A 22,765-nucleotide genomic window follows, 5' to 3' on the forward strand; every position below is an offset into this window, starting at 1 on the left:
TCTACTCTTATTATTTCCTTTTTTCTTCTATCTTTGAGTTTGGTTTGTTCTTCTTTTCCTAGCTTTTTGAGTTTATAGAATGTTGAACTTCCCTGGTGGTCCAGGGGTGATGAATCCATTTGCCAATGCAGGCACATAGGTTAGATTCCTATGTCTAGGGTTAGGGTTAGGGTTAGGTTTAGTCCAGGAAGATGCCACATACTGAGGGGCAACTTAAGCCCATGCTCCACAACTACTGAAGTCCATGCTCTAGAACCTGTGAGCCGCAACTGCTGAGCGCACATTCTGCAACTACCAAAGCCTGCATGCCTAGAACCCATGCTCTGCAACAAGAGAAGCCACCACAATGAGAAGCCCATGCAGTACAACTAGAGAGTAGCCCCTGCCCACTGCAACTAGAAAAGGCCTAAGTGCAGCAACAAAGACCCAGTGCAGCTGGGAAAAAAAAAAAAAAGTAACATGTTGACTTGAGATTTTTCTTATTTTTAAAAATATATTAAAAATTTTTATTTATTTTAATTGGAGGCTACAATATTGCGGTGGTTTTTGCCATACATCGACATGAATCAGCCATGTGTTCCCCCGTCCTGAACCCCACCTCCCACCTCCCTAGCCATGCCACGTCCCTGCCCATCCCTTCCCTCTGGGTTGTCCCAGTGCACCAGCTTTGAGTGCTCTATTTCATGCATCGAACTTGCACTGGTTATCTATTTCACATATGGCAATATACATGTTTCAACGCTATTTTCTCAAGTCATCCCACCCTCACCTTCTCCCACAGAGTCCAAAAGACTGTTCTAAACACCTGTGTCTCTTTTGCTGTCTTGCATAGGGTTATTGTTACCATCTCTCTAAATTCCATATATGTGCGTTAGTATACTGTATTGGTGTTTTTCTTTCTGACTCATTTCACTCTGGATAATAGGCTCCAGTTTCATCCACCTCATTAGAAGTGATTCAAATGTATTCTTTTTAATGGCTGAGTAATACTCCATTGTGTATATGTACCACAGCTTTCTTATCCATTCTTCTGCCGATGGGCATCTAGGTTGCTTCCATGTCCTGGCTGTTATAAAGAGTGCTGCGATGAACATTGGGGTACACATGTCTCTTTCAATTCTGGTTTCCTCGGTGCGTATGCCCAGCAGTGGGATTGCTGGCTCATATGGCAGTTTTATTTCCAGTTTTTAAGGAATCTCCACCCTGTTCTCCATAGTGGCTGTACTAGTTTGCATTCCCACCAACAGCATAAGAGCGGTTCCCTTTTCTCCATACCCTCTCCAGGATTGTTTGTAGACTTTTTGATGGCAGCCATTCTGACTGGGGGTACCTCATGTGGTTTTGACTTGCATTTCTCTGATAATGAGTGATGTTGAGCATCTTTTCATGTGTTTGTTAGCCATCTGTATGTCTTCTTTGGAGAAATGTCTGTTTAGTTCTTTGGTCCGTTTTTTGACTGGGTCCTTTATTTTTCTGGTATTGAGCATCATGAGCTGCTTGTATATTTTGGAGATTAATTCTTGGTCAGTTGTTTCGTTTGCTGTTATTTTCTCTCATTTTGAAGGCTTTCTCTTCACCTTGCTTATAGTTTCCTTTGTTGTGCAAAAGCTTTTAAGTTTAATTATGTCTCATTTATTTATTTTTGCTTTTATTTCCATTACTCTGGGAGGTAGCAAACACCATAGCAAAACCTTTACTCTTAACACAATTTTCCCTGCATCTACAGGTTTTGCTATGGTGCATTTTTATTTTCATTCATCTCTAAGTATTTTAGAAGTTCCCATTGGATTTATTCTTTGATCTATTGGTTATTTAAAAGTCTTTCTGTTTTATGTTATTGATATCTAGCTTCATTCTGAGTGGAGAACATACTTTGTGGGACATTTATCTTTTTGAAATGTATTCAGACTAATTTGGGGCTTAACAGATGGTCTGTTCTGGAAAATGTTCCATGTATACTTGAGAAGAATGTGTAGCGTGAACACTCTATTACAGGCTATCGTGGGCTACAGTGAACACTCTATTATGTCTGTTAGATCTAGTTAGATTGATGTGTTAAGTTCTCTACTTCCTTACATATGTTCTGTCTGGCTGTTTCACCCATTATTGAAAGTGGGGTATTGAAGTCTCCAGTCCTTATTGTACAACTATTTCACCCTTCAATTCTGTCGGTGTTTGCTTAATATTTTGATGGTCTGACACTAGGTACATGAATATTTATAATTGTCATATCTTCTTGAAATGTCACAACTTTTATTAACCTATTATTATCCTTTGAAATTTAAATTCTATTTTGTCTGATATTATGGCATTGCTGCTCCTGCTCTCTTTTGGTTACTACTTGTATGGAAGATTGTTTTGCAGCTTTTCACTTTCAACTTGTTTTGTCTTTGGATCTCAAGTGAGCATTATGTAGACAGCACGTAGTTAGATGATGTGTTTTTAATCCATCCTTCCAATTTATGTCTTTTGATTGGAGAGTTTAATCCTTTTACATTTAAAGTAATTACTTATAAGGATGATGCTCACAAAGATTTGGACACAACTGAAGTGACTAGCATGCATATACATATACTTATGTCATTATGCTGCTGTTTTTGTCTTATAGCTTATCTATCATTTCCTGAATTTCTGTCTTCTTTTCTGTTGAGTTTTTGTGGCAGAATTTTTAATTCTCTTCTCGTTTCCTTTTGTGTATATTCTCTAGCTATTTTCTTGGTGGTTACCATTGGGATTACATTTAATCTGCTAAAGCTATTGGCACTATTTGCTATTAGCAAATTTATGCCATTTTAACTTCAATAACATAAACTCTTCTGCAACTAGAGATGATCATACTAAGTGAAGTAATCCAGAAGAAAAAGACAAATGCTATATGATATCACTTAAAAGCTAAAATATGGTGCAAATGAACCTGTATATAAAACAGAAACAGACTCACAGTCACAGAGAACAGACCTGTGGTTGCCAAGGAGAAGGGGAGGAGGGAAAGGGATGGACCAATAGTTTGGGGCTGGTAGATGCAAACTATTACATTTAGAATGGCTAAACAACAGGTCCTAATGTACAACACAGAAAACTATATTCAATATTCTATAATAAATCATAATGGAAAATAATATAAAAAACACATATGTGCATAACCAAGCCACTCTGCTGTATAGCAGAGATTGGCACATTATAAATCAATTATACGTCAATTTTAAAAAAGCCTCTTCTTTTTGATGGCCCTGTCCCTGTCTCTTTCAGTTGTTGATGGCACAAAATATATCTTCATACACTGTGTGCCCTAAAACATAAACTAGCACTTCTTTTAAATGCATTAGTCTCTTAAATTATGTAGAAAATAAGATTTGAAGTTAAAAACCGAAGTTGCAGTGATACTAACTTTTACACTAATAGCTGTATTTTTTCTTTAACTGTATTAGTTTCTTAAATCATGTGGAAAACAAAGTGCATTGAGAAACCATTGCTATAACGTTAGCATGTATTTTTCTTTATTCAGATCTATATTTGTTTAACATGCCTTGAGTTACTATCTAGTGTCTTTTCATTTCGCCTTGAAACATTACTTTGAGCATTTCTTGTTCTCACTGCTTTCAAGAGTTCCTGTTTGTCTTTCTCTTTTAAATTAATTATAATGTGTCTTGGTGTGGGTCTCTTGAGTTCATCTTACCCAGTGTTCACTGAGCTTCCTGGATGCTTATGTTAGTGTCTGTTATCAAATTTAGGAGGTTTTCAGGCATTATTTCTTCAAATAGTCTCTCTGCCTTTTCTCTTGCCTCTCCCCTGGGAGTGCATAATATGCATGTTGGTCCTCTGGATGTTTCTAGGCTTTGTTCACTTTTCTTTAATTTTTAAAAAATTTCCTCAGACTGGATAGTTTCCATTGTTTTACCTTTAAGCTCACTGATTAGCTTTTTTTCCTGCTCAATTCTGCCATTGAAACTCCCTAGTGAATTTTTCATTTTGGTTAATATACTTTTTAGTTCCATAATTTCTTTTTAGGTTTTGATCTCTTTATTGATTTTTCCATTTTGTTCACACTTATGTATTTATTTATTTATTTTCACACATCACTTTCTTGACTTTCTCCATATCCTCTTTTAAGCCTCTTGATGAAAGTGAAAGAGGAGAGCGAAAAAGTTGGCTTAAAGCTCAACATTCAGAAAACAAAGATCATGGCATCTGGTCCCATCACTTCATGGGAAAGAGATGGGGAAACAGTAGAAACAGTGTCAGACTTTATTTTTGGGGGCTTCAAAATCACTGCAGATGGTGACTGCAGCCATGAAATTAAAACAGTTGTTTTAAAGTATTTGTCTAAAAGGAGGCAACACTATACAATGGAGAAAAGACAATCTCTTTAACAAGTGGTGCTGGGAAAACTGGTCAACCACTTGTAAAAAAATGAAACTAGAACACTTTCTAACACCATACACAAAAATAAACTCAAATTAGATTAAAGATCTAAACATAAGACCAGAAACTATAAAACTCCTAGAGGAAAACATAGGCAAAACACTCTCTAACATAAATCCTCTATGACCCACCTCCCAGAGGAATGGAAATGAAAGCAAAAATAAACAAATGGGACCTAATTAAACTTAAAAGCTTTTGCACAACGAAGGAAACTATAAGCAAGGTGAAAAGACAGCCTTCAGAATGGGAGAAAATAATAGCAAATGAAGCAACTGACAACTAATCTCAAAAATATACAAGCAACTCCTGCAGCTGAATTCCAGAAAAATAAATGACCCAATCAAAAAATGGGCCAAAGAACTAAACAGACATTACTCTACAGAAGACATACAGATGGCTAACATGAAAAGATGCTCAACATCACTCATTATCAGAGAAATGCAAATCAAAACCACAAAGAGGTACCAACTCATACCAGTCAGGATGGCTGCTATCCAAAAGTCTACTAGCAATAAATGCTGGAGAGGGTGTGGAGAAAAGGGAACCCTCTTACACTGTTGGTGGGAATGCAAACTAGTATCACCACTATGGAGAACAGAGTGAAGATTCCTTAAAACACTGGAAACAGAACTGCCATATGAGCCAGCAATCCCACTGCTGATCATACACACCGAGGAAACCAGAACTGAAAGAGACACATGCACCTCAATGTTCACGGCAGCACTCTTTATAATAGCCAGGACATGGAAGCAACCTAGATGTCCATCAGCAGAATGGATAAAAAACCATGGTACACAATGGAATATTACAGTGAAGTATACACAATGGAGTATTACTCAGCTATTAAAAATAATATATTTGAATCAGTTCTAATGAGGTGGATGAAACTGGAGCTTATTATACAGAGTGAAGTAAATCAGAAAGAAAAACACCAATACAGTATACCTATGCATATATATATAATTTAGAAAGATGGTAATGATGACCCTATATGCAAGACAGCAAAAGACACAGATGTATAGAACAGTCTTTTGGACTCTGTGGGAGAAGGTGAGGGTGGGATGATTTAAGAGAATAGCATTGAAACATGTATATTATCATATATGAAACAGATGGCCAGTCCAGGTACAAAACATCAGACAGGGAGCTCAGGGCCAGTGCACTGGGATGAGCCTGAGGGATGGGATGGGGAGGGAGGTGGGAGTGGGGTTCAGGATGGGGAACACATGTATACCCATGGCTGTTTCATGTTGATGTATGGCAAAAACCACCACAATATTGTAATTAGCCTCCAATTAAAGTAAAATTTTAAAAATGAAGTATTTGTTTAGTATATCTGCCATTACATCTCTTTCAAGGACAGTCTCTTGATTTATTCTTTGTTTGTTGCTGCTGCTAAGTCGCTTCAGTCATGTCCGACTCTGTGAGACCCCACAGACGGCAGCCCATCAGGCTCCCGCATCCCTGGGATTCTCCAGGCAAGAATACTGGAGTGGGTTGCCATTTCCTTCTCCAATGCATGAAAGTAAAAAGTGAAAGTGAAGTCACTCAGTCGTGTCCGACTCTTCACGACCCCATGGACTGCAGCCTATCAGGCTCCTCTGTCCATGGGATTTTCCAGGCAAAGGTACTGGAGTGGGTTGTAATTGCTTTCTCCATTCTTTGAATGGGCCATATTTCCCAGTTTCTTTATATGCTTGTGATTTTTACTGAACCCTGGACATTTGAATCTTAAATCAGATCCTCCTGTTTCCTTGGGTTTGCTGCTTTTTGTTATTATGTTTCTTCCCCCCTTGATTTCTCTGGCCTGTTTCTGTGCCAGATGTCAGCTTGACGTGTAAACTTAAAGTATTTTCAGGTCTTTTCTGAACCTACACCTTGGGCATGAAAGGTCATTTTCTTCCATATATGCAGTTGCTTTTCAATGTCTGGCTCCTACAGAGGAAGAAGTGAAAAATGAAAGGGGAAGGGCACTAGCTTTTTAAGGACTATGAAAGTCATTTCAGCCAGAATGGGAAGGCCTTGCAACAAAAAAATCTTTGAGGTTCTGCTTATCTGGGAATGTCTTTTTCCTTATTTTTCGAGGATAATTTTGCCAGATATAAAAATTTTGGTGGATATTTTTTTTTCAACATTGAAAAAATGCCATCACATTACCTTCTGCTCTCCACTGTTTATGGTGAGAAATCAACTGATTTTATATCTATATATCTATATCTATACTACACTCTGTTATAGGCTATTACTCACATCTTCTGCGAAAACACCAAAATCTCAACCAGTTGCTGAACAACCATCAATAGGAGAATGTTGGATCACACCAAAAAAGAGATACCCTGTGTCCAAGGGCAAAGAAGCCCTAACAAGAAAGTAGGAGGGGGGCAACTACATTTAGAATCAAACCTCATACCTGCCAGAGACGGTCAGGTGTAAACAAAACCTTGTGTGCACCAGGACCCAGGGAAAGGAGCTGTGACTTCCACAAGATACTGAGCCAGAATTGCCTTTGAGTGTTTGAGTGTCTCACGCAGAGGAATGGACCACCAGTGGCCTGCCACGGGGACAGGGGCTGTGGCTGCAGCAGACCTGGGAGGTGCAGCATGTGGCATAAGTCCACTAGGAGAAGGTTGCCATTAGTCCCACCATAGAGATGTTGAGCAGACAACCCACATACTGGAGAACAATTATACCAAAGAAGTTCTCACACTGCTGCCAAAGTTCTAGGGCTGACAACAGATTCTCCAATCTGGGGATCTGGCAAAGGGACTGAGGACACCCAGAGAATTTGACTTTGAAGGCCAATGGGATATGATTACAGAACTTCCTTAGGACTGGTAAAACAGACTCTTGCAGGGCACAAGACCTTGTGCACACCAGGACCCAGGAGAAAGGAGCAATGACCCCACAAGAGACAAAGCCAGACTTGCCTGTGAGTGTCACAGAGTCTCCAGGAGAAGCATGGGTTGACAGTGGTCTGCTGCCAGGCCAGGGGGAACTGACTACAAGAGTCCTGAGAGCCACAGTATCATGGCATAAATCTTTTTCACAAGGTGCCATTATCACCATTACCCCTGTCATAGTTTGGCCTCAGGCCAAACTACAGGGAGGGAACACAGTCCCAACCAACAGCAGAAAATTGGATTAAAGATATACTGAGCATGGCCTTACCCCCTAGAGAGACGTGGGTTTCCCCCACAGCCAGTCCTTTCCTTCAGGAAGCTTCCACAAGTCTCTTTATCCTCATCTATATGGGGCAGACAGAATAAAAACCACAACTACAGAAAACTAACCAAGTTGATTACATGGATCACAGCCTTGTCTACGTCAATGAAACTATGAGCCATGCCGTACAGGGCCACCCAAAACAGATGGTCATGGTGGCTGGTTCTGACAAAAATGTAGTCCTCTGGAGAAGGGAATGGCAAACCACTTCAGTATTCTTGCCTTGAGGACCACATGAACAGTATGAAAGAGCAAAGAGAGATGATACAGAAAGATGAACTCCCCAGGTTGGTAGGTACCCAATATGCTACTGGATAAGAGCAGAGAAATAGCTTCAGAAGAAATGAAGAAGCAGAGCCAAAGTGAAAACAACACCCAGCTGCAGATGTGTCTGGTGGTAGAAGTAAAGTCCGATGCTATAAAGAATAATATTACATAGGAACCTGGAATGTTATATAAATCAAGGTAAATTGGCAGTGGTCAAATAGAAAATGGCAAGAGTGAACATAGACATTTTAGGAATCAGTGAAATAAAATGGACCAGAATGGGTGAGTTTAATTCCGATGGGTGGATTTTATTCAGATGACCATTATATCTACTGCTGTGGGCAAGAACTGAATTCAGATGACCATTATATAAACTACTGTGGGCAAGAATCCCTTAGAAGAAATGCAGTAGCCATCATAGTCAACAAAAGAGTTTGAAATGCAGTACTCGGGTGCAATCTCAAAAATGACAGAATGATCTTTGTTCGTTTCTAAGGCAAACCATTCAATATCACAGTAATCCAAGACTATGCCCCAGCCACTAATGCCAAAGAAGCTGAAGCTGAATGGTTCTCTGATGAGCTACAAGACCTTCTAGAACACTGAAAAAAAAAAAAAAGTCCTTTTCATCATAGGGGACTGGGAAGCAAAAGTAGGAACTCAAGATATACCTTCAGTAATGGGCAGGTTTGGCCTTGGAGTACAAATGAAGCAGGGAAAAGGCTAACAGAGTTTTGCCAAGAAAACGCACTGGTCATAACAAACACCCACTTTCAGCAATAAAAGAGATGACCCTAAACATGGACATCACCAGATGGTCAATACTGAAATCAGATTGATAACATTCTTTGCAGTTGCTGATGGAGACATTCTATACAGTCAGCAAAAACAAGAAGAGGAGCTGGCTGTGGCTCAGATCATGAACTCCTTATTGCAAAATTCAGATTTAATTTGAAGAAAGTTGGGGAAATATCAAATTCCTTATGATTATACAGTGGAAGTGACAAATAGATTCAAGGGATTAGATGTGATAGAGTGCCTGAAGAACTATGGGTGGAGGTTCATAAAATTGTACAGCAGGTAATTGATCAAAAGCATCCCCAAGAAAAAGAAAAACAAAAAGGCATAATGGTTGTCTGAGGAGGCCTTACAAATAGCTGAGAAAAGAAGAGAGGCAAAAGGCAAATGAGAAAAGGAAAGAAATACCCATTTGAATGCAGTGTTCCAAAGAATAGCAAGAAGAGATAAGAAAGCCTTCTTCAGTGATCAATGTAAAGAAAAAGAGGAAAACAAAAGAATGGGAAAGACTAGAGATCTCTTCAAGAAAATTAGAGATATCAAAGGGACATTTCATGCAAAGATGGGCACAATAAAGGACAGAAATGGTATGAACCTAACAGAAGCAAAAGATGTTAAGAAAAGGTGGCAAGAATACACAGAGAAACTATCCAAAAAAGACTTAATGACCCAGATAATCATGATGGTGTGATCACCCACCTAGAGCCAGTCATCTTGGAATAGAAGTTAAGCGGGCCTTAGGAAGCATCACTATGGACAAAACTAGTGGAGGTGATGGAATTCCAGCTGAACTATTCCAAATATTAAAAACATAATGTTGTTAAAGTGCTGCAGTCAATATGCGAGCAAATTTGGAAAACTCAGCAGTGGCCACAGGACTGGAAAATGTCAGATTTCATTCCAATCCCAAAGAAGGGCAGTGCTAAAGAATGTTCAAACTACTGTACAAGTTTAGTCATCTCACACGCTAGCAAAGTAATGCTCAAAATTCTCCAAGTGAGGCTTCAACAGTATGTGAACTGAGAATTTCCAGATGTTCAAGCTGGATTTAGAAAAAGCAGAGGAACCAAAGATCAAATTGCCAACATCCATTGGATCATGGAAAAAGCAAGAGAATTCTAGAAAAACATCTACTTCTGTTTCATTGACTGCACTAAAGCCTTTGACTGTGTGGATCACAACAAACTGGAAAACCCTTAAAGTGATGGGAATACCAGACCACCTGACCTGCCTCCTGCAAAATCTGTATACAGGTCAAAAGCAACAGTTAGAACTGGACATGGAACAAAAGACTAGTTCCAAATCAGGAAAGGAGTATGTCAAGGCTGTATATTGTCACCCTGATTATTTAACTTATATGCAGAGTTCAGTTCAGTTCAGTTCAGTTGCTGAGTTGTGTCCGACTCTCTGACCCCATGGACTGCAGCATGCCAGGCTTCCTTGTCCATTACCAACTTCCAGAGCTTACTCAAACTCATGTCCATTGAGTCAGTGATGCCATCCAACCATCTCATCCTTTGTCATCCCCTTCTCCTTCCACCTTTAATCTTTCCCATAAACAGGGTCTTTTCAAATGAGTCAGCTATCCCTTCCAATGAATATTCAGGACTGATTTCCTTTAGGATTGACTAGTTGGATCTCCATGCAGTCCAAGGGACTCTCAAGAGTCTTCTCCAACACCACAGTTCAAAAGCATCAGTTCTTCAGTGCTCAGGTTTCTTTATAGTCTAACTCTCACATCCATACACGGCTACTGGAAAAACCATAGCTTTGACTAGATGGACTTTTGTCAGCAAAGTAATGTCTCTGCTTTTTAATAAGCTGTCTAGGTTGGTCATAGCTTTTCTTCCAAGGAGCAAGCATCTTTTAATTTCATGGCTGCAGTGATTTTGGAGTCCAAGAAAATAAGGTTTGTCACTGTTTCCACTGTTTCCGCATCCATTTGCCGTGAAGTGATGGGACAGGATGCCATGACCTTAGTTTTTTAAATGTTGAGTTTTAAACGTTTTTTTTTTTTTTTCACTCTCCTCTTTCACTTTCATCAAGAGGCTCTTTAGTTCCTCTTTGCTTTCTGCCATAAGGGTGGTGTCATCTTCATATCAGAGGTTATTGATATTTCTCCTGACAATCTTGATTCCAGTTTGTGCTTCATCCAACCCAGTATTTCACATGATGTACTCTGCATATAATAATGTACTCTCAATAACTTCAGATATGCAGATGACATCACCCTTATGGCAGAAAGTGAAGAACTAAAGAGCCTCTTGTTGAAAGTGAAAGAGGAGAGTGAAAACCTTGGCTTTAAACTCAACATTCATAAAATGAAGATCATGGCATCCAGTTCGATCACTCCATGGCAAATAGATGGGGAAACAATGGAAACAGTGAGATACTTTATTTTGGGGAGCTCCAAAATCACTGCAGATGGTGACTGCAGCCTTGAAATTAAAAGACGCTTGCTCTTTGGAAGAAAAGCTATGACCAACCTACACAGCTTATTAAAGAGCAGAGACATTACTTTGCTGACAAAAATCTGTCTAGTCAAAGCTATGGTTTTTCCAGCAGTTATGTATGAACCTGAGAGTTGGACCATAAAGAAAGCTGAGCACTGGAGAATTGATGCTTTTGAACTGTGGTGTTGGAGAAGACTCTTGAGAGTCCCTTGATCAGCATGGAGATCAAAGCAGTCAATCCTAAAGGAAATCAATCCTGAATATTTGTTGGAAGGACTGATACTGAAGCTGAAGCTCCATTAATTTGGTCACCTGATATGAAGAGCTGACTCATTAGAGAAGATCCTAATGCTGGGAAAGAGTGAAGGTAGGAGAACGGGACTAGAGAGGATGACTTGGTTAGATGGCACGACCGACTCAATGCACATGAGTTTGAGCAACCTTCAGGAGTTCATGAAGAAGGAAGCCTGGCCTGATGCAGTAATGGGGTCACAAAGAGTCAGAGTTTGTGGGGACACAAACTGAGTGGCTGAACAACAGGCTATGACAAAATAATGGGTATAATTTCCTACCTAATATGTTTGTTTCTGATTTTATATATAGTATTTATATCTGTTAATCCCATATCCCTCCCTAACTTGTTCCTCTACTCTTCTTTATCCCCTTTGGTAAATACAAATTTGTTCTCTACAGCTATGAGTCTGTTTCAGCTTTAAATATGCATTCGTTTGTATTAATTTTTAGTTTCTGCATGTAACTGATATTTTACAGTATTTGTCTTTCTCGGTCTGACTTATTTCACTAAGCACAGTCTTCTCTAAGTCCATCTCCATTGCTGCAAATGGCGTTTTTATGGCTGAGTAATATTTCATGGGTTGTGTGTGTTGTGTGTGTGTGTGGTGTGTATCTATTCATCTGTGGATGGACGCTTGGGTTTCTTCCATGTTTTGGCTATTGTATACAGTGCTGCTACAAACATTGGGGTGAATGTACTAACATTTTTTTTCTTTCAAGTATATGCCCAGGAGTTGAATTGCTGGATCATATGGTGGTAGTATTTTTAGATTGCTGGGGTTTTTGTTTGCTTGTTTTGGCCATGCTGCATGACTTGCAGGATCTTTGTTCACTTACCAAGGATTTCCTTGGCAGTGAAAGCATGGAGTCCTAATTACTAGACCACCAAGAAAGAAAGTGAAGCCACTCAGTCGTGTCCGACTTTTTGTGACCCTGTGGACTGTAGCCCATCAGGCTCCTCTGTCCGTGGGATTCTCCAGGCAAGAATACTGGAGTGGGTTGCCATTTCCTTCTCTAGGGGATCTTCCAGACCCAGGGTTCGAATCCAGGTCTCCCCCATTGCGGGCAGATGCTTTAACCTCTGAGCCACCAGGGCAGATCACCAAGGAATCCCCTACTTTTAATTTTTTGAATAACTTTGATACTGTTTTCTATAGTGACTGCACCAATTAAAAATTCTCACCAGTAGTGGAAATGTACTAGTGTTCCCTTTACTCTACATCCTCTCCAACATTTGTTACTTAAACTTCTTGGTGACAGCCATTCTGATAGGTGTGATGTGATATCTTTTGGTTTTGACATGCATTTCTCTAATGATTCATGATATTGAGCATCTTTTCATGTGCCTGTTAACCATTTGTACATCTTTGGAGAAATGATTATTCAGGTCTTCTGTCCATTTTTAAATTGTTTTTTATTTTTTGGACATCGAGTTGTATGAACTGTGGATATTAAGCCTTTGTGAGTCACATCATTTGTAAATATTTTCTCCCACCCAGTAGTTGCCTTTTCACTTTATCAATGGATTCTTTTGCTGTGCAAAAATTTTAAAGTTTAATTAGGTGCCATTTGTTTATTTTTTCCTTTTATTTGTCTTAGGAGACTGATCAGGAAAATATTGCTATGAATGTCAAAGAATTTTGCCTATGTTCTCCTCTAGGAGTTTCATGGTTTCAGGTCTTAATTTAGGTCTTTAAACCATTTTATTTTTGTGTATGGTATTAAGGAGTGTTCTACTCTGATTTTTAACATGTGGTTGTCTAGTTTTTCTAGCACCATTTGCTGAAGACTGTCTTTTCTCCATGGTGTATTCTTGCCTCCTTTGTCATAGATTAACTGGCCATAGGTGCATGGGTTTATTTCTGGACTCACTATTCTGTTTTCTTGATCTGTTTTTGTGCCACTACCTACCATGCTGTTTTGATTACTGTAGCCCTTTGTAGTACATCCTGAAGTCTGGGAAGGTTATACCTCCAGGTTTTCTTTTTTTTTTAGGATTGCTTTGCCAATTTGGGATCTTTGTGTGATTCTGTATAAGTTTCAGGATTATTCTACTTCTGTGAAAACACATGGGTATTTTGATAAGGGTTGCATTAGATCTTTAGATTGCTTTGGGTAGTATGGAAATTTTGGCAACATTAATTCTTCCATCCAAGAGCATGGGATTTCTTTCCATTTCTTAGAATCATATTTGGTTTCCTTCATCCACTTTTATACTTTTCAATATATAGGTCTTTTGCTCTTTGTTTAAGTTTATTCCTTGGTGGGTTTTTGTTGTTGTTGTTCTTGCAATTTTAAATGGGGATTTAAGAAACTTACTCTGATATTTATTATTAATGTATAGAAATATAAGATTTCTATGTATTAATCTTGTATCTTGCAAACTTGTTGAATTCATTTATTAATTCCAGTAGTTTGGGGTGGAGACTTTAGGGTTCTCTATATATAGAGTATCATAACATTTACAAATAGAGACAATTTTACTTCCTCCCTTCCAATTTGGATATCTTCTGTTTCTTTTTCCTGTCCCATTGCTATGGCCAGGACTTCCAATATTATGTTAAATAGAAGCCACAGAATTAACATCCTTGAAGGCTTTGGACTTTTCACCACTGAGTATGATGTTGGCTGTGATTTTTGTCTTTATAGTCTTTATTATGTTGAGATATATTCCCTCTCTAACTTCTTTGATGAGAGTTTTTATTGTAAATGGATAGTGTAGTCCTGTAGCCATTGCTGGGTTTTCCAAATTTGCTGACATATTGAGTACAGCACATTAACACCATCATCTTTTATACTGCTGATAATTCTTCCTAAGGCCCACTTGACTTCACACTCCAGGATGGGCCTTAGAAAAGCCTAACTGTGAATTCCCTTGCTCCTTAGATAAACCCCCACCAAACTTGTTCCCCTGTCCACTGAACTCACAGTACCCTGCTGCTGCTGCTGCTGCTGCTGCGTCGCTTCAGTTGTGTCTGACTCTGTGCGACCCCACAGACGGCAGCCCACCAGGCTCTCCCATCCCTGGGATTCTCCAGGCAAGAACACTGGAGTGGGTTGCCATTTCCTTCTCCAATGCATGAAAGTGAAAAGTGAAAGTGAAGTCACTCAGTTGTGTCTGACTCTTAGTGACTCCATGGACTGCAGCCTACCAGGCTCCTCCATCCATGGATCTCCCAGGCAAGAGTACTGGAGTGGGGTGCCATTGCCTTCTCCATCACAGCACCCTACCTGTCCTCAAACTAACTGGTTTCATTTCCCTGCCAGTCCACAGAATTATCCAAACCAATCACATCTGTCTCCTCCACGTCCAGTTACTACAAAGTCTGCCTCTTGTCACCCCTGCTTGTTCAGCCTATGTACATTGTGGTCTGAGAGCATATTTTAAATGATTTCTATTTTTAAAAAGTTGTTAAAATATAGTTTATGGCCAAAATGTGACCTATAATCGTGAATGTTCTATACATTTGAGTTGTATTCTGCTGAAGTAATTTAAAAGTGACCATTTCATCCAGCTGATGTTCAGTACAACCATGTCTTTACTGAGTTTCCATCTCTCTACTTGTTTTTGTTGTTCAGTTCCTAAGTTGTGTCTGACTCTGCAACCGCATGGATTGCAGCAAGCTAGGCTTCCCTGTCCTTCACTATCTCCTGACATTTGCAAAACTCATGTCCATTAAGTCAGTGATACTGTATTAACCACCTCATCCTCTGTCATTCCCTTCTCCTCTAACCTCAATCTTTCCCAGCATCAGCATCTTTGCCAATGAGTCGGCTCTTTGCATGAGGTGGCCAAAGTATTGGAGCTTTAGCTTTAGCATCAGTCCTTCCAATGAGTATTCAAGGTTGATTTCCTTTAGGATAGACTGGTTTGATCTCCTTGCTGTCCAAGGGACTCTCAAGAGTCTTCTCCAGCATGACCATTCAAAGCATCAATTCCTTGGCACTCGGCCTTCTTTATGGTCCAACTCTCACATACATACATGACTACGGGAAAAACCAGAGATTTGATTATACAGACCTTTGTTGGCAGTGATGTCTCTGCTTTTTAATACGCTGTTGAGGTTGTTATAGCTTTTCTTCTAAGGAGCAAGTGTCTTTTAATTTGAACAAGTGCCTTTAAATTTCATGCCTACAGTTACTTTCAGCAGTCATTTTGGAGCCCAAGAAAAGAAAATCTGTCACTGCTTCCACTTTTTCCCTTTCTATTTGCCATGAAGTGATGGAACCAGATGCCATGATCTTAGTTTTCTGAATGTTAAGTTTCAAGCCGTATTTCCTTCATTCACTCTCATCAAGAAATTCTAGTTTCTCTTTGCTTTCTGCCATTAGAGTGATATTATATGCATAGCTGAAATTATTTCTCCTGGCAATCTTGATTCCAGCTTGTGATTCATTCAACTTGGCATTTTGCATGATGTACTCTGCATATAAGTTAAATAAGCAGGGTGACAATATAGAGCCTTGTCATACTAATTTCCCAATTTTGAACCAGTCCGTAGTTCCATGTCTGGTTCTAATTGTTGCTTCTTGACCCTCTTCCAACAACACAAGAGAAGACTCTACACATGAACATCACCAGATGGTCAACACCAAAATCAGACTGATTATATTCTTTGCCAAAGATGGAGAAGCTCTATACAGTCAGCAAAAAAAAAAAAAAAAAAAGATTGGGAGCAGACTGTGGCTCAGATCATGAACTCCTCATTGACAAATTCAGCCTCAAATTGAAGTAGGGAAAACCACCAGACCATTCAGGTATGACCTAAATCAAATCCCTTTCGACTATACAGTGGAAGTGACAACTAGATGCAAGGGCTTAGACCTGATAAACAGATTGCCTGAGGAACTATGGACGGAGGTTCGTGACATTGTACAGGAGACAGCGATCAAGACCATCCCCAAGAAAAAGAAATGTAAAAAGGCTAATGGTTGTCTGCTGGTGCTGCTGCTAAGTCACTTCAGTTGTGTCCAACTGTGTGTGACCCCATAGAAGGCAGCCCACCAGGAGGCCTTAAAAATAGCTATGGAAAGAGAAGTAGATGGCAAAGGCAAAAAGGAAAGAAATACCCATTTGAATGCAGAGTTCCAAAGAATAGCAAGAAGAGATAAGAAAGCCTTCTTCAGTGATCAACGTAAAGAAAAAGAGGAAAACAATAGAATGGGAAAGACTAGAGATCTCTTCAAGAAAATTAGAGATATCAAAGGAACATTTCATGCAAAGATGGGCACAATAAAGGACAGAAATGGTATGAACCTAACAGAAGCAGATGATGTTAAGAAAAGGTGGCAAGAATACACAGAAGAACTATCCAAAAAAGACTTAATGACCCAGATAATCATGATGGTGTGATCACCCACCTAGAGCCAGATATCTTGGAATAGAAGTCAAGTGGGCCTTAGGAAGCATCACTATGAACAAAACTAGTGGAGGTGATGGAATTCCAGCTGAACTACTGCAAATATTAAAAAATATGTTGTTAAAGTGCTGCAGTCAATATGCCAGCAAATTTGGAAAACTCAGCAGTGGCCACAGGACTGGAAAAGGTCAGATTTCATTCCAATCCCAAAGGGCAGTGCCAAAGAATGTAAACTACTGTACAAGTTTAGTCATCTCACACGCTAGCAAAGTAATGCTCAAAATTCTCCAAGTGAGGCTTCAACAGTATGTGAACTAGAACTTCCAGATATTCAAGCTGGACTTAGAAAAGGCAGAGGAACCAGAGATCAAATTGCCAACATCCACTGGATCATCAAAAAAGCAAGAGAGTTCCAGAAAAACATCTACTTCTGCTTTATTGACTATGCCAAAGCCTTTGACAGTGTGGCTCACAACAAACTGTGGAACATTCTTCAAGAGATGGGAATATCAGACCACCTGACCTGCCTCCTGAGAAATCTGTATGCAGGTCAAGAAGCAACAGTTAGAACTGGACATGGAACAATAGACTGGTTCCAAATCAGGAAAGGAATATGTCAAGGCTGTATATTGTCACCTTGCTTATTTAACTTATAAGCAGAGTAGATTATGAGAAATGCTGGACTGGATGAAGCACAAGCTGGAATCAAGATTGCGAGGAGAAATATCAGTAACCTCAGATATGCAGATGACACCACCCTTATGGCAGAAAGTGAAGAACTAAAGAGCCTCTTGATGAAAGTGAAAGTGGAGAATGAAAAAGTTGCCTTAAAATGAAGATCATGGTATCCGGTCCCATCACTTCATGGCAAATGGATGGGGAAACAGTGCAAACAGTGGCAGACTTTATTGTGGGGGGCTCCAAAATCACTGCAGATGGTGACTGCAGCCATGAAATTAAAAGATGCTTGCTCCTTGGAAGAAAAGATATGACCAACCTAGACAGCTTATTAAAAACCAGAGACATTACTTTGCCAGCAAGGTGCATCCAGTCAAGGCTATGGTTTTCCCAGTACTCATGTATAGATGTGAAAGCTGGACTATAAAGAAAGCTGAGCGCTGAAGAATTGATGCTTTTATTGGAGAACACTCTTGAGCGTTCCTTGGGCAGCAAGGAGATCCAACCAGTCCATCCTAAAGGAAATCAGACCTGAATATTCACTGGAAGGACTGATGCTGAAGCTGAAACTCCAATACTTTGGCCACCTGATGCAAAGAGCTGACTCATTTGAAATGACCCTGATGCTGCGAAAGATTGAAGGTGGGAGGAGAAGGGGATGACAGAGGATGAGATGGTTGGACGGCATCACCAATTCAATGGACATGATTTTGACTAAACTCCAGGAGTTGGTGATGGACAGGGAGTCCTGGCATGCTGCAGTCCATGGGGTTGCTAAGAGTCGGACACAATTGAGTGACTGAACTGAACTGACCTGATCTACATACAGGTCTCTCAGGAAGCCAGTGAGGTGGTCTGCTATTCCCATCTTTTAAGAATTTTTCAGTTTTTTGTGATACACATGAATGCAAAGTGGTCTGGTATTCCCATCTCTTTAAGAATTTAGTTTGTTGTGATCCACACGAAGGCTTTAGCATAGTCAGTGAAGCAGAAGTCAGTATTTTCCTGGAATCACCTTGCTTTTTTCATGATACAGCAAATGTTGGAAATTGGATCTCTGCCTTTTCTAAATGCAGCTGGTACATCTGGACGTTCTTGACTGAAGTGCTGCTGGTCTAGCTTGAAGAATTTTGAGCATAACGCTGCTAGCATGTTAAATGAGCACAACTGTACAGTAGTTTGAACATTTTTTGGCATTGCCATTCTTTGGGATTGGAAACTAGCTTTGTTTGTAGTGATGCTTCCTAAGGCCCACTTGACTTCACACTCCAGAATATCTGGCTCTAGGTGAGTGACCACACCACCATGGTTATCTAGGTCATTAAGACCTTTTGAATAGTTCTTCTGTGTATTCTTGTCACCTCTTCTTAATCTCTTCTGCTTCTGTCAGCTCCTTACCATCTCTGCCTTTACCATGCCCATCCTTGCATGACATGTTCCCTTGATATCTCCAATTTTCTTGAAGTGATCTCTAGTCTTTCCCATTCTATTGTTTTCCTCTATTTCTTTGCATTTTTCATTTAAAATGGCCTCCTTATCTCTCCTTGCTATTCTCTGAAACTGTATTCAGTTGGATATATCTTTCCGTTTCTCTCTTGATTTTTACTTGTTTTCTCAGCTATTTGTAAAGCCTCCTCAGTCAGCCACTTTAACTTTTTGCATTTGTTTTTCTTTGGAATGGTTTTGGTCACTGCCTCCTATACAACGTTACGAACCTCCGCCTATAGTACTTCAGGCACTCTGTACACCAGATCTCATTCCTTCAATCTATTCATCAACTCCACTGTATAAACCTAAAGGGTTTTATTTAGGTCATACATGAACGGGCTAGTGCTTTTTCCTACTTTCTTCAATCTAAACCTGATTTTTTCAATAAGGAGCTGATGGTTTGAGTCACAGTCAGCTCCAGGTCTTGTTTTTGCTGACTGTATAGAGCTTCTCTACCTTCAGCTGCAAAGAATATAATCAATCTGATTTGGTATTGACCATCTGGTGATGTCCATGTGTACAGTCGTCTCTTGTGTTGTTGGAAGAGGGTGTTTGCTATGACCAGTGTGTCTTCTTGGCAATTTGTTAACCTTTGCCTTGCTTCACTTTGTACTCCAAGGCCAAACTTGCCTGTTACTGCAGGTATGTCTTGAGTTCCTACTTTTGCATTCCAATCACCAAGGACGGACATCCTTTTTGGGGTGTTAGTTCTAGGTCTTGTAGATCTTCATAGAACTGGTCAATTTCAGCTTCTTCAGCATTAGTGGTTGGGGCATAGTCTTGGATTACTGTGAATAGGTTTGCCTTGGAAATGAACTGAGATCAATCTTTTATGAGAAGTGCTTGCATTCAAGCACTGCATTTTGAACTCTTTTATTGACTATGAGGGCTACTCCATTTCTCCTAAGATTCTTGCCCACAGTAGTAGATGTAATAGCCATCTGAATTGTTTGCCCATTCCTGCCCATTTTAGTTCACTAATTCCTAAGATGTGGATTTCACTCTTGCCATCTCCTGTTTCACCACATCTAACTTACCTTCATTCGTGGACCTAACGTTCCAGGTTCCTATGTAATACTGTTCTTTACAGCATTGGACTTTTCTTTACTGGCAGACACATTGACAACTGAGCATTGTTTCTACTTTGGCCTAGCCTCTTCATTCTTTCTGTAGCTATTAGTAATTGCCCTCCACTCTTTCCTAGTAGCATATCTGACACCTTCTGACCTGGGGAAGTTCATCTTCTGGTGTCGTAACTTTCTGCCTTTTCATAGTGTTCATCGGGTTCTTGAGGCAAGAATACTGGAGCAGTTTACCATTCCCTCTCCAGGGGAACCACATTTTGTCAGAACTCTCCACTATGTCCAGTCCATGATGGGTGGCCCTGCATGGCATGGCCTCAGTGAGTTTTGCAAGTTCCTTCAGCAGGACAAGGCTCTGATCCTTGAAGGAGTCTATTAATAAACTGCCTATCTGTGGTATCCACCTTTTCCATTAGAGCCCTTAGCATATTTTGAAAATTGTTTTGGTTGCCTTGGGTCTTTGTTGCTGTAGACAGGCTTTCTCTAGTTGTGGCAAGCTGGGTCTACTCTCTAGTTGCAGTGCTCAGGCGTCAGGGGTTGTGGCACACAGACTTTGTTGCCCTGCGGCATGTAGGATCTTCCTACACCATGGATGAAACATGTGTTCCCTGCACTGGCAGGTGGATTCTTAACTAGTGAACCACCAGGTAAGTCTGAGCCCTTAGCTTATTAATCATAGTTGATTAATAGCCCTTAGCATATTCAGTTCAGTTCAGTCACTCAGTTGTGTCCGACTCTTTGTGACTCCATGAATCGCAGCATGCCAGGCCTCCCTGTCCATCACCAATTCCAGGAGTTCACTCAGACTCACGTCCATCGAGTCAGTGATGCCATCCAGCCATCTCATCCTCTGTCAGCCCCTTCTCCTCCTGCCCCCAATCCCTCCCAGCATCAGAGTCTTTTCCAATGAGTCAGCTCTTCACACGAGATGGCCAAAGTCCTGGAGTTTCAGCTTTAGCATCATTCCCTCCAAAGAAATCCCAGGGCTGATCTCCTTCAGAATGGACTGGTTGGATCTCCTTGCAGTCCAAGGGACTCTCAAGAGTCTTCTCCAACACCACAGTCCAAAAGCATCAATTCTTCAGTGCTCAGTTTTCTTCACAGTCCAATTCTCACATCCATAACATGACCACTGGACAAACCATAGCCTTGACAGACCTCTGTAGGTAAAGTAATGTCTCTGCTTTTCAACATGCTATCTAGGTTGGTCATAACTTTTCTTCCAAGGAGTAAGTGTCTTTTAATTTCATGGTTGCAGTCACCATCTGCAGTGATTTTGGAGCACAAAAACAGAATCTGACACTGTCTCCACTGTTTCCCCATCTATTTCCCATGAAGTGATGGGACTGGATGCCATGATCTTTGTTTTCTGTGTTGAGCTTTAAGCCAACTTTTTCACTCTCCACTTTCACTTTCATCAAGAGGCTTTTTAGTTCCTTTGCACTTTCTGCCATAAGGGTGTGTCATCTGGATATCTGAGGTTATTGATATTTCTCCCAGCAATCTTGATTCCAGCTTGTGCTTCTTCCAGCCCAGCGTTTCTCATGATGTACTCTGCACAGAAGTTAAATAAGCAGGGTGACAATATACAGCCTTGATGTACCTTTTCCTATTTGGAATCAGTCTGTTGTTCCATGTCCAGTTCTAACTGTTGCTTCCTGACCTACATACAGGTTTCTCAAGAGGCAGGTCAGGTGGTCTGGTATTCCCATCTCTTTCAGAATTTTCCAGTTTATTGTGATCCACTCAAAGGCTAAACAAAATGGCTGTCTGGGGAGGCCTTACAAATAGCTGTGAAAAGAAAAGCGAAAAGCAAAGAAGAAAAGGAAAGATATAAGCATCTGAATGCAGAGTTCCAAAGAATAGCAAGAGATAAGAAAGCCTTGGTATGTTAAACTCTGCCAATTCTGAATCCAGTTCAGATGCTTGCTCTCTTCAAACTGTTGTTTTTTTCAGCATGCTGTGTAAATTTTTTTGATAGAAGCTAGACATGTGTTGGGTGAAAGGAAATGAGTCAAACAGGCCTTTGGTGTAACATTTCAAGTTTACCTGGGTGGTGGTTACACTTTTACTGTTTACTCTAGCTGTAGGTGTCAGAGGCTAAAACTTCCTCTGGTGTTCTGATTTTTGTGTTCTGTTGTAGTCAGGTTTCCTTGGATTTATTGCTAAGTAAGGTTTTAGCACACAGTTGTAATTTATCGTGTTCCTCAGTTACACAGGAGCCCTACTGGTGTGGCAGAGTATTGGGTGTAGGGGAGGGAAAGCATTTTGTAGTATGATTCTTATTCTTGTAGTGAGTCTGTGCCCCTGTGCTATGAAGTACTGGGTGTAGGGGAAGAAAAGCATTTTGTAGTATGACTGTTATTCTTGCAGTCAGTCTGTGCCCCTGTGCTATGACCTTTACAAGTACTTCTTGGTTATCTCCTCCCTCTGCTCCTACACACACACACACACACACAGAGGTGACACATGAAGGCTAGAAGGGGCTGGAGTTGACTATAATTCTCTGGGCATATTATGAAATGGAAACTGTTCCCTTCCGCATGGCAGAAGCACAAGGGGACTTCTCTCTGATCTTCACTGTGAGAAACTAGCAGTGGTCTTAAAACTCACAAAAGTGTGCCTCATCCCTTATATCTAGGTCCCCTGGAGTCTTTAACTAAGTTTCATCCACATTGAGTCTCTAGTGATTTATCAATTA

Source organism: Ovis aries, chromosome 2, assembly GCF_016772045.2.
Source record: "Ovis aries strain OAR_USU_Benz2616 breed Rambouillet chromosome 2, ARS-UI_Ramb_v3.0, whole genome shotgun sequence".
NCBI classification, from domain to species: Eukaryota; Metazoa; Chordata; class Mammalia; order Artiodactyla; family Bovidae; genus Ovis; species Ovis aries.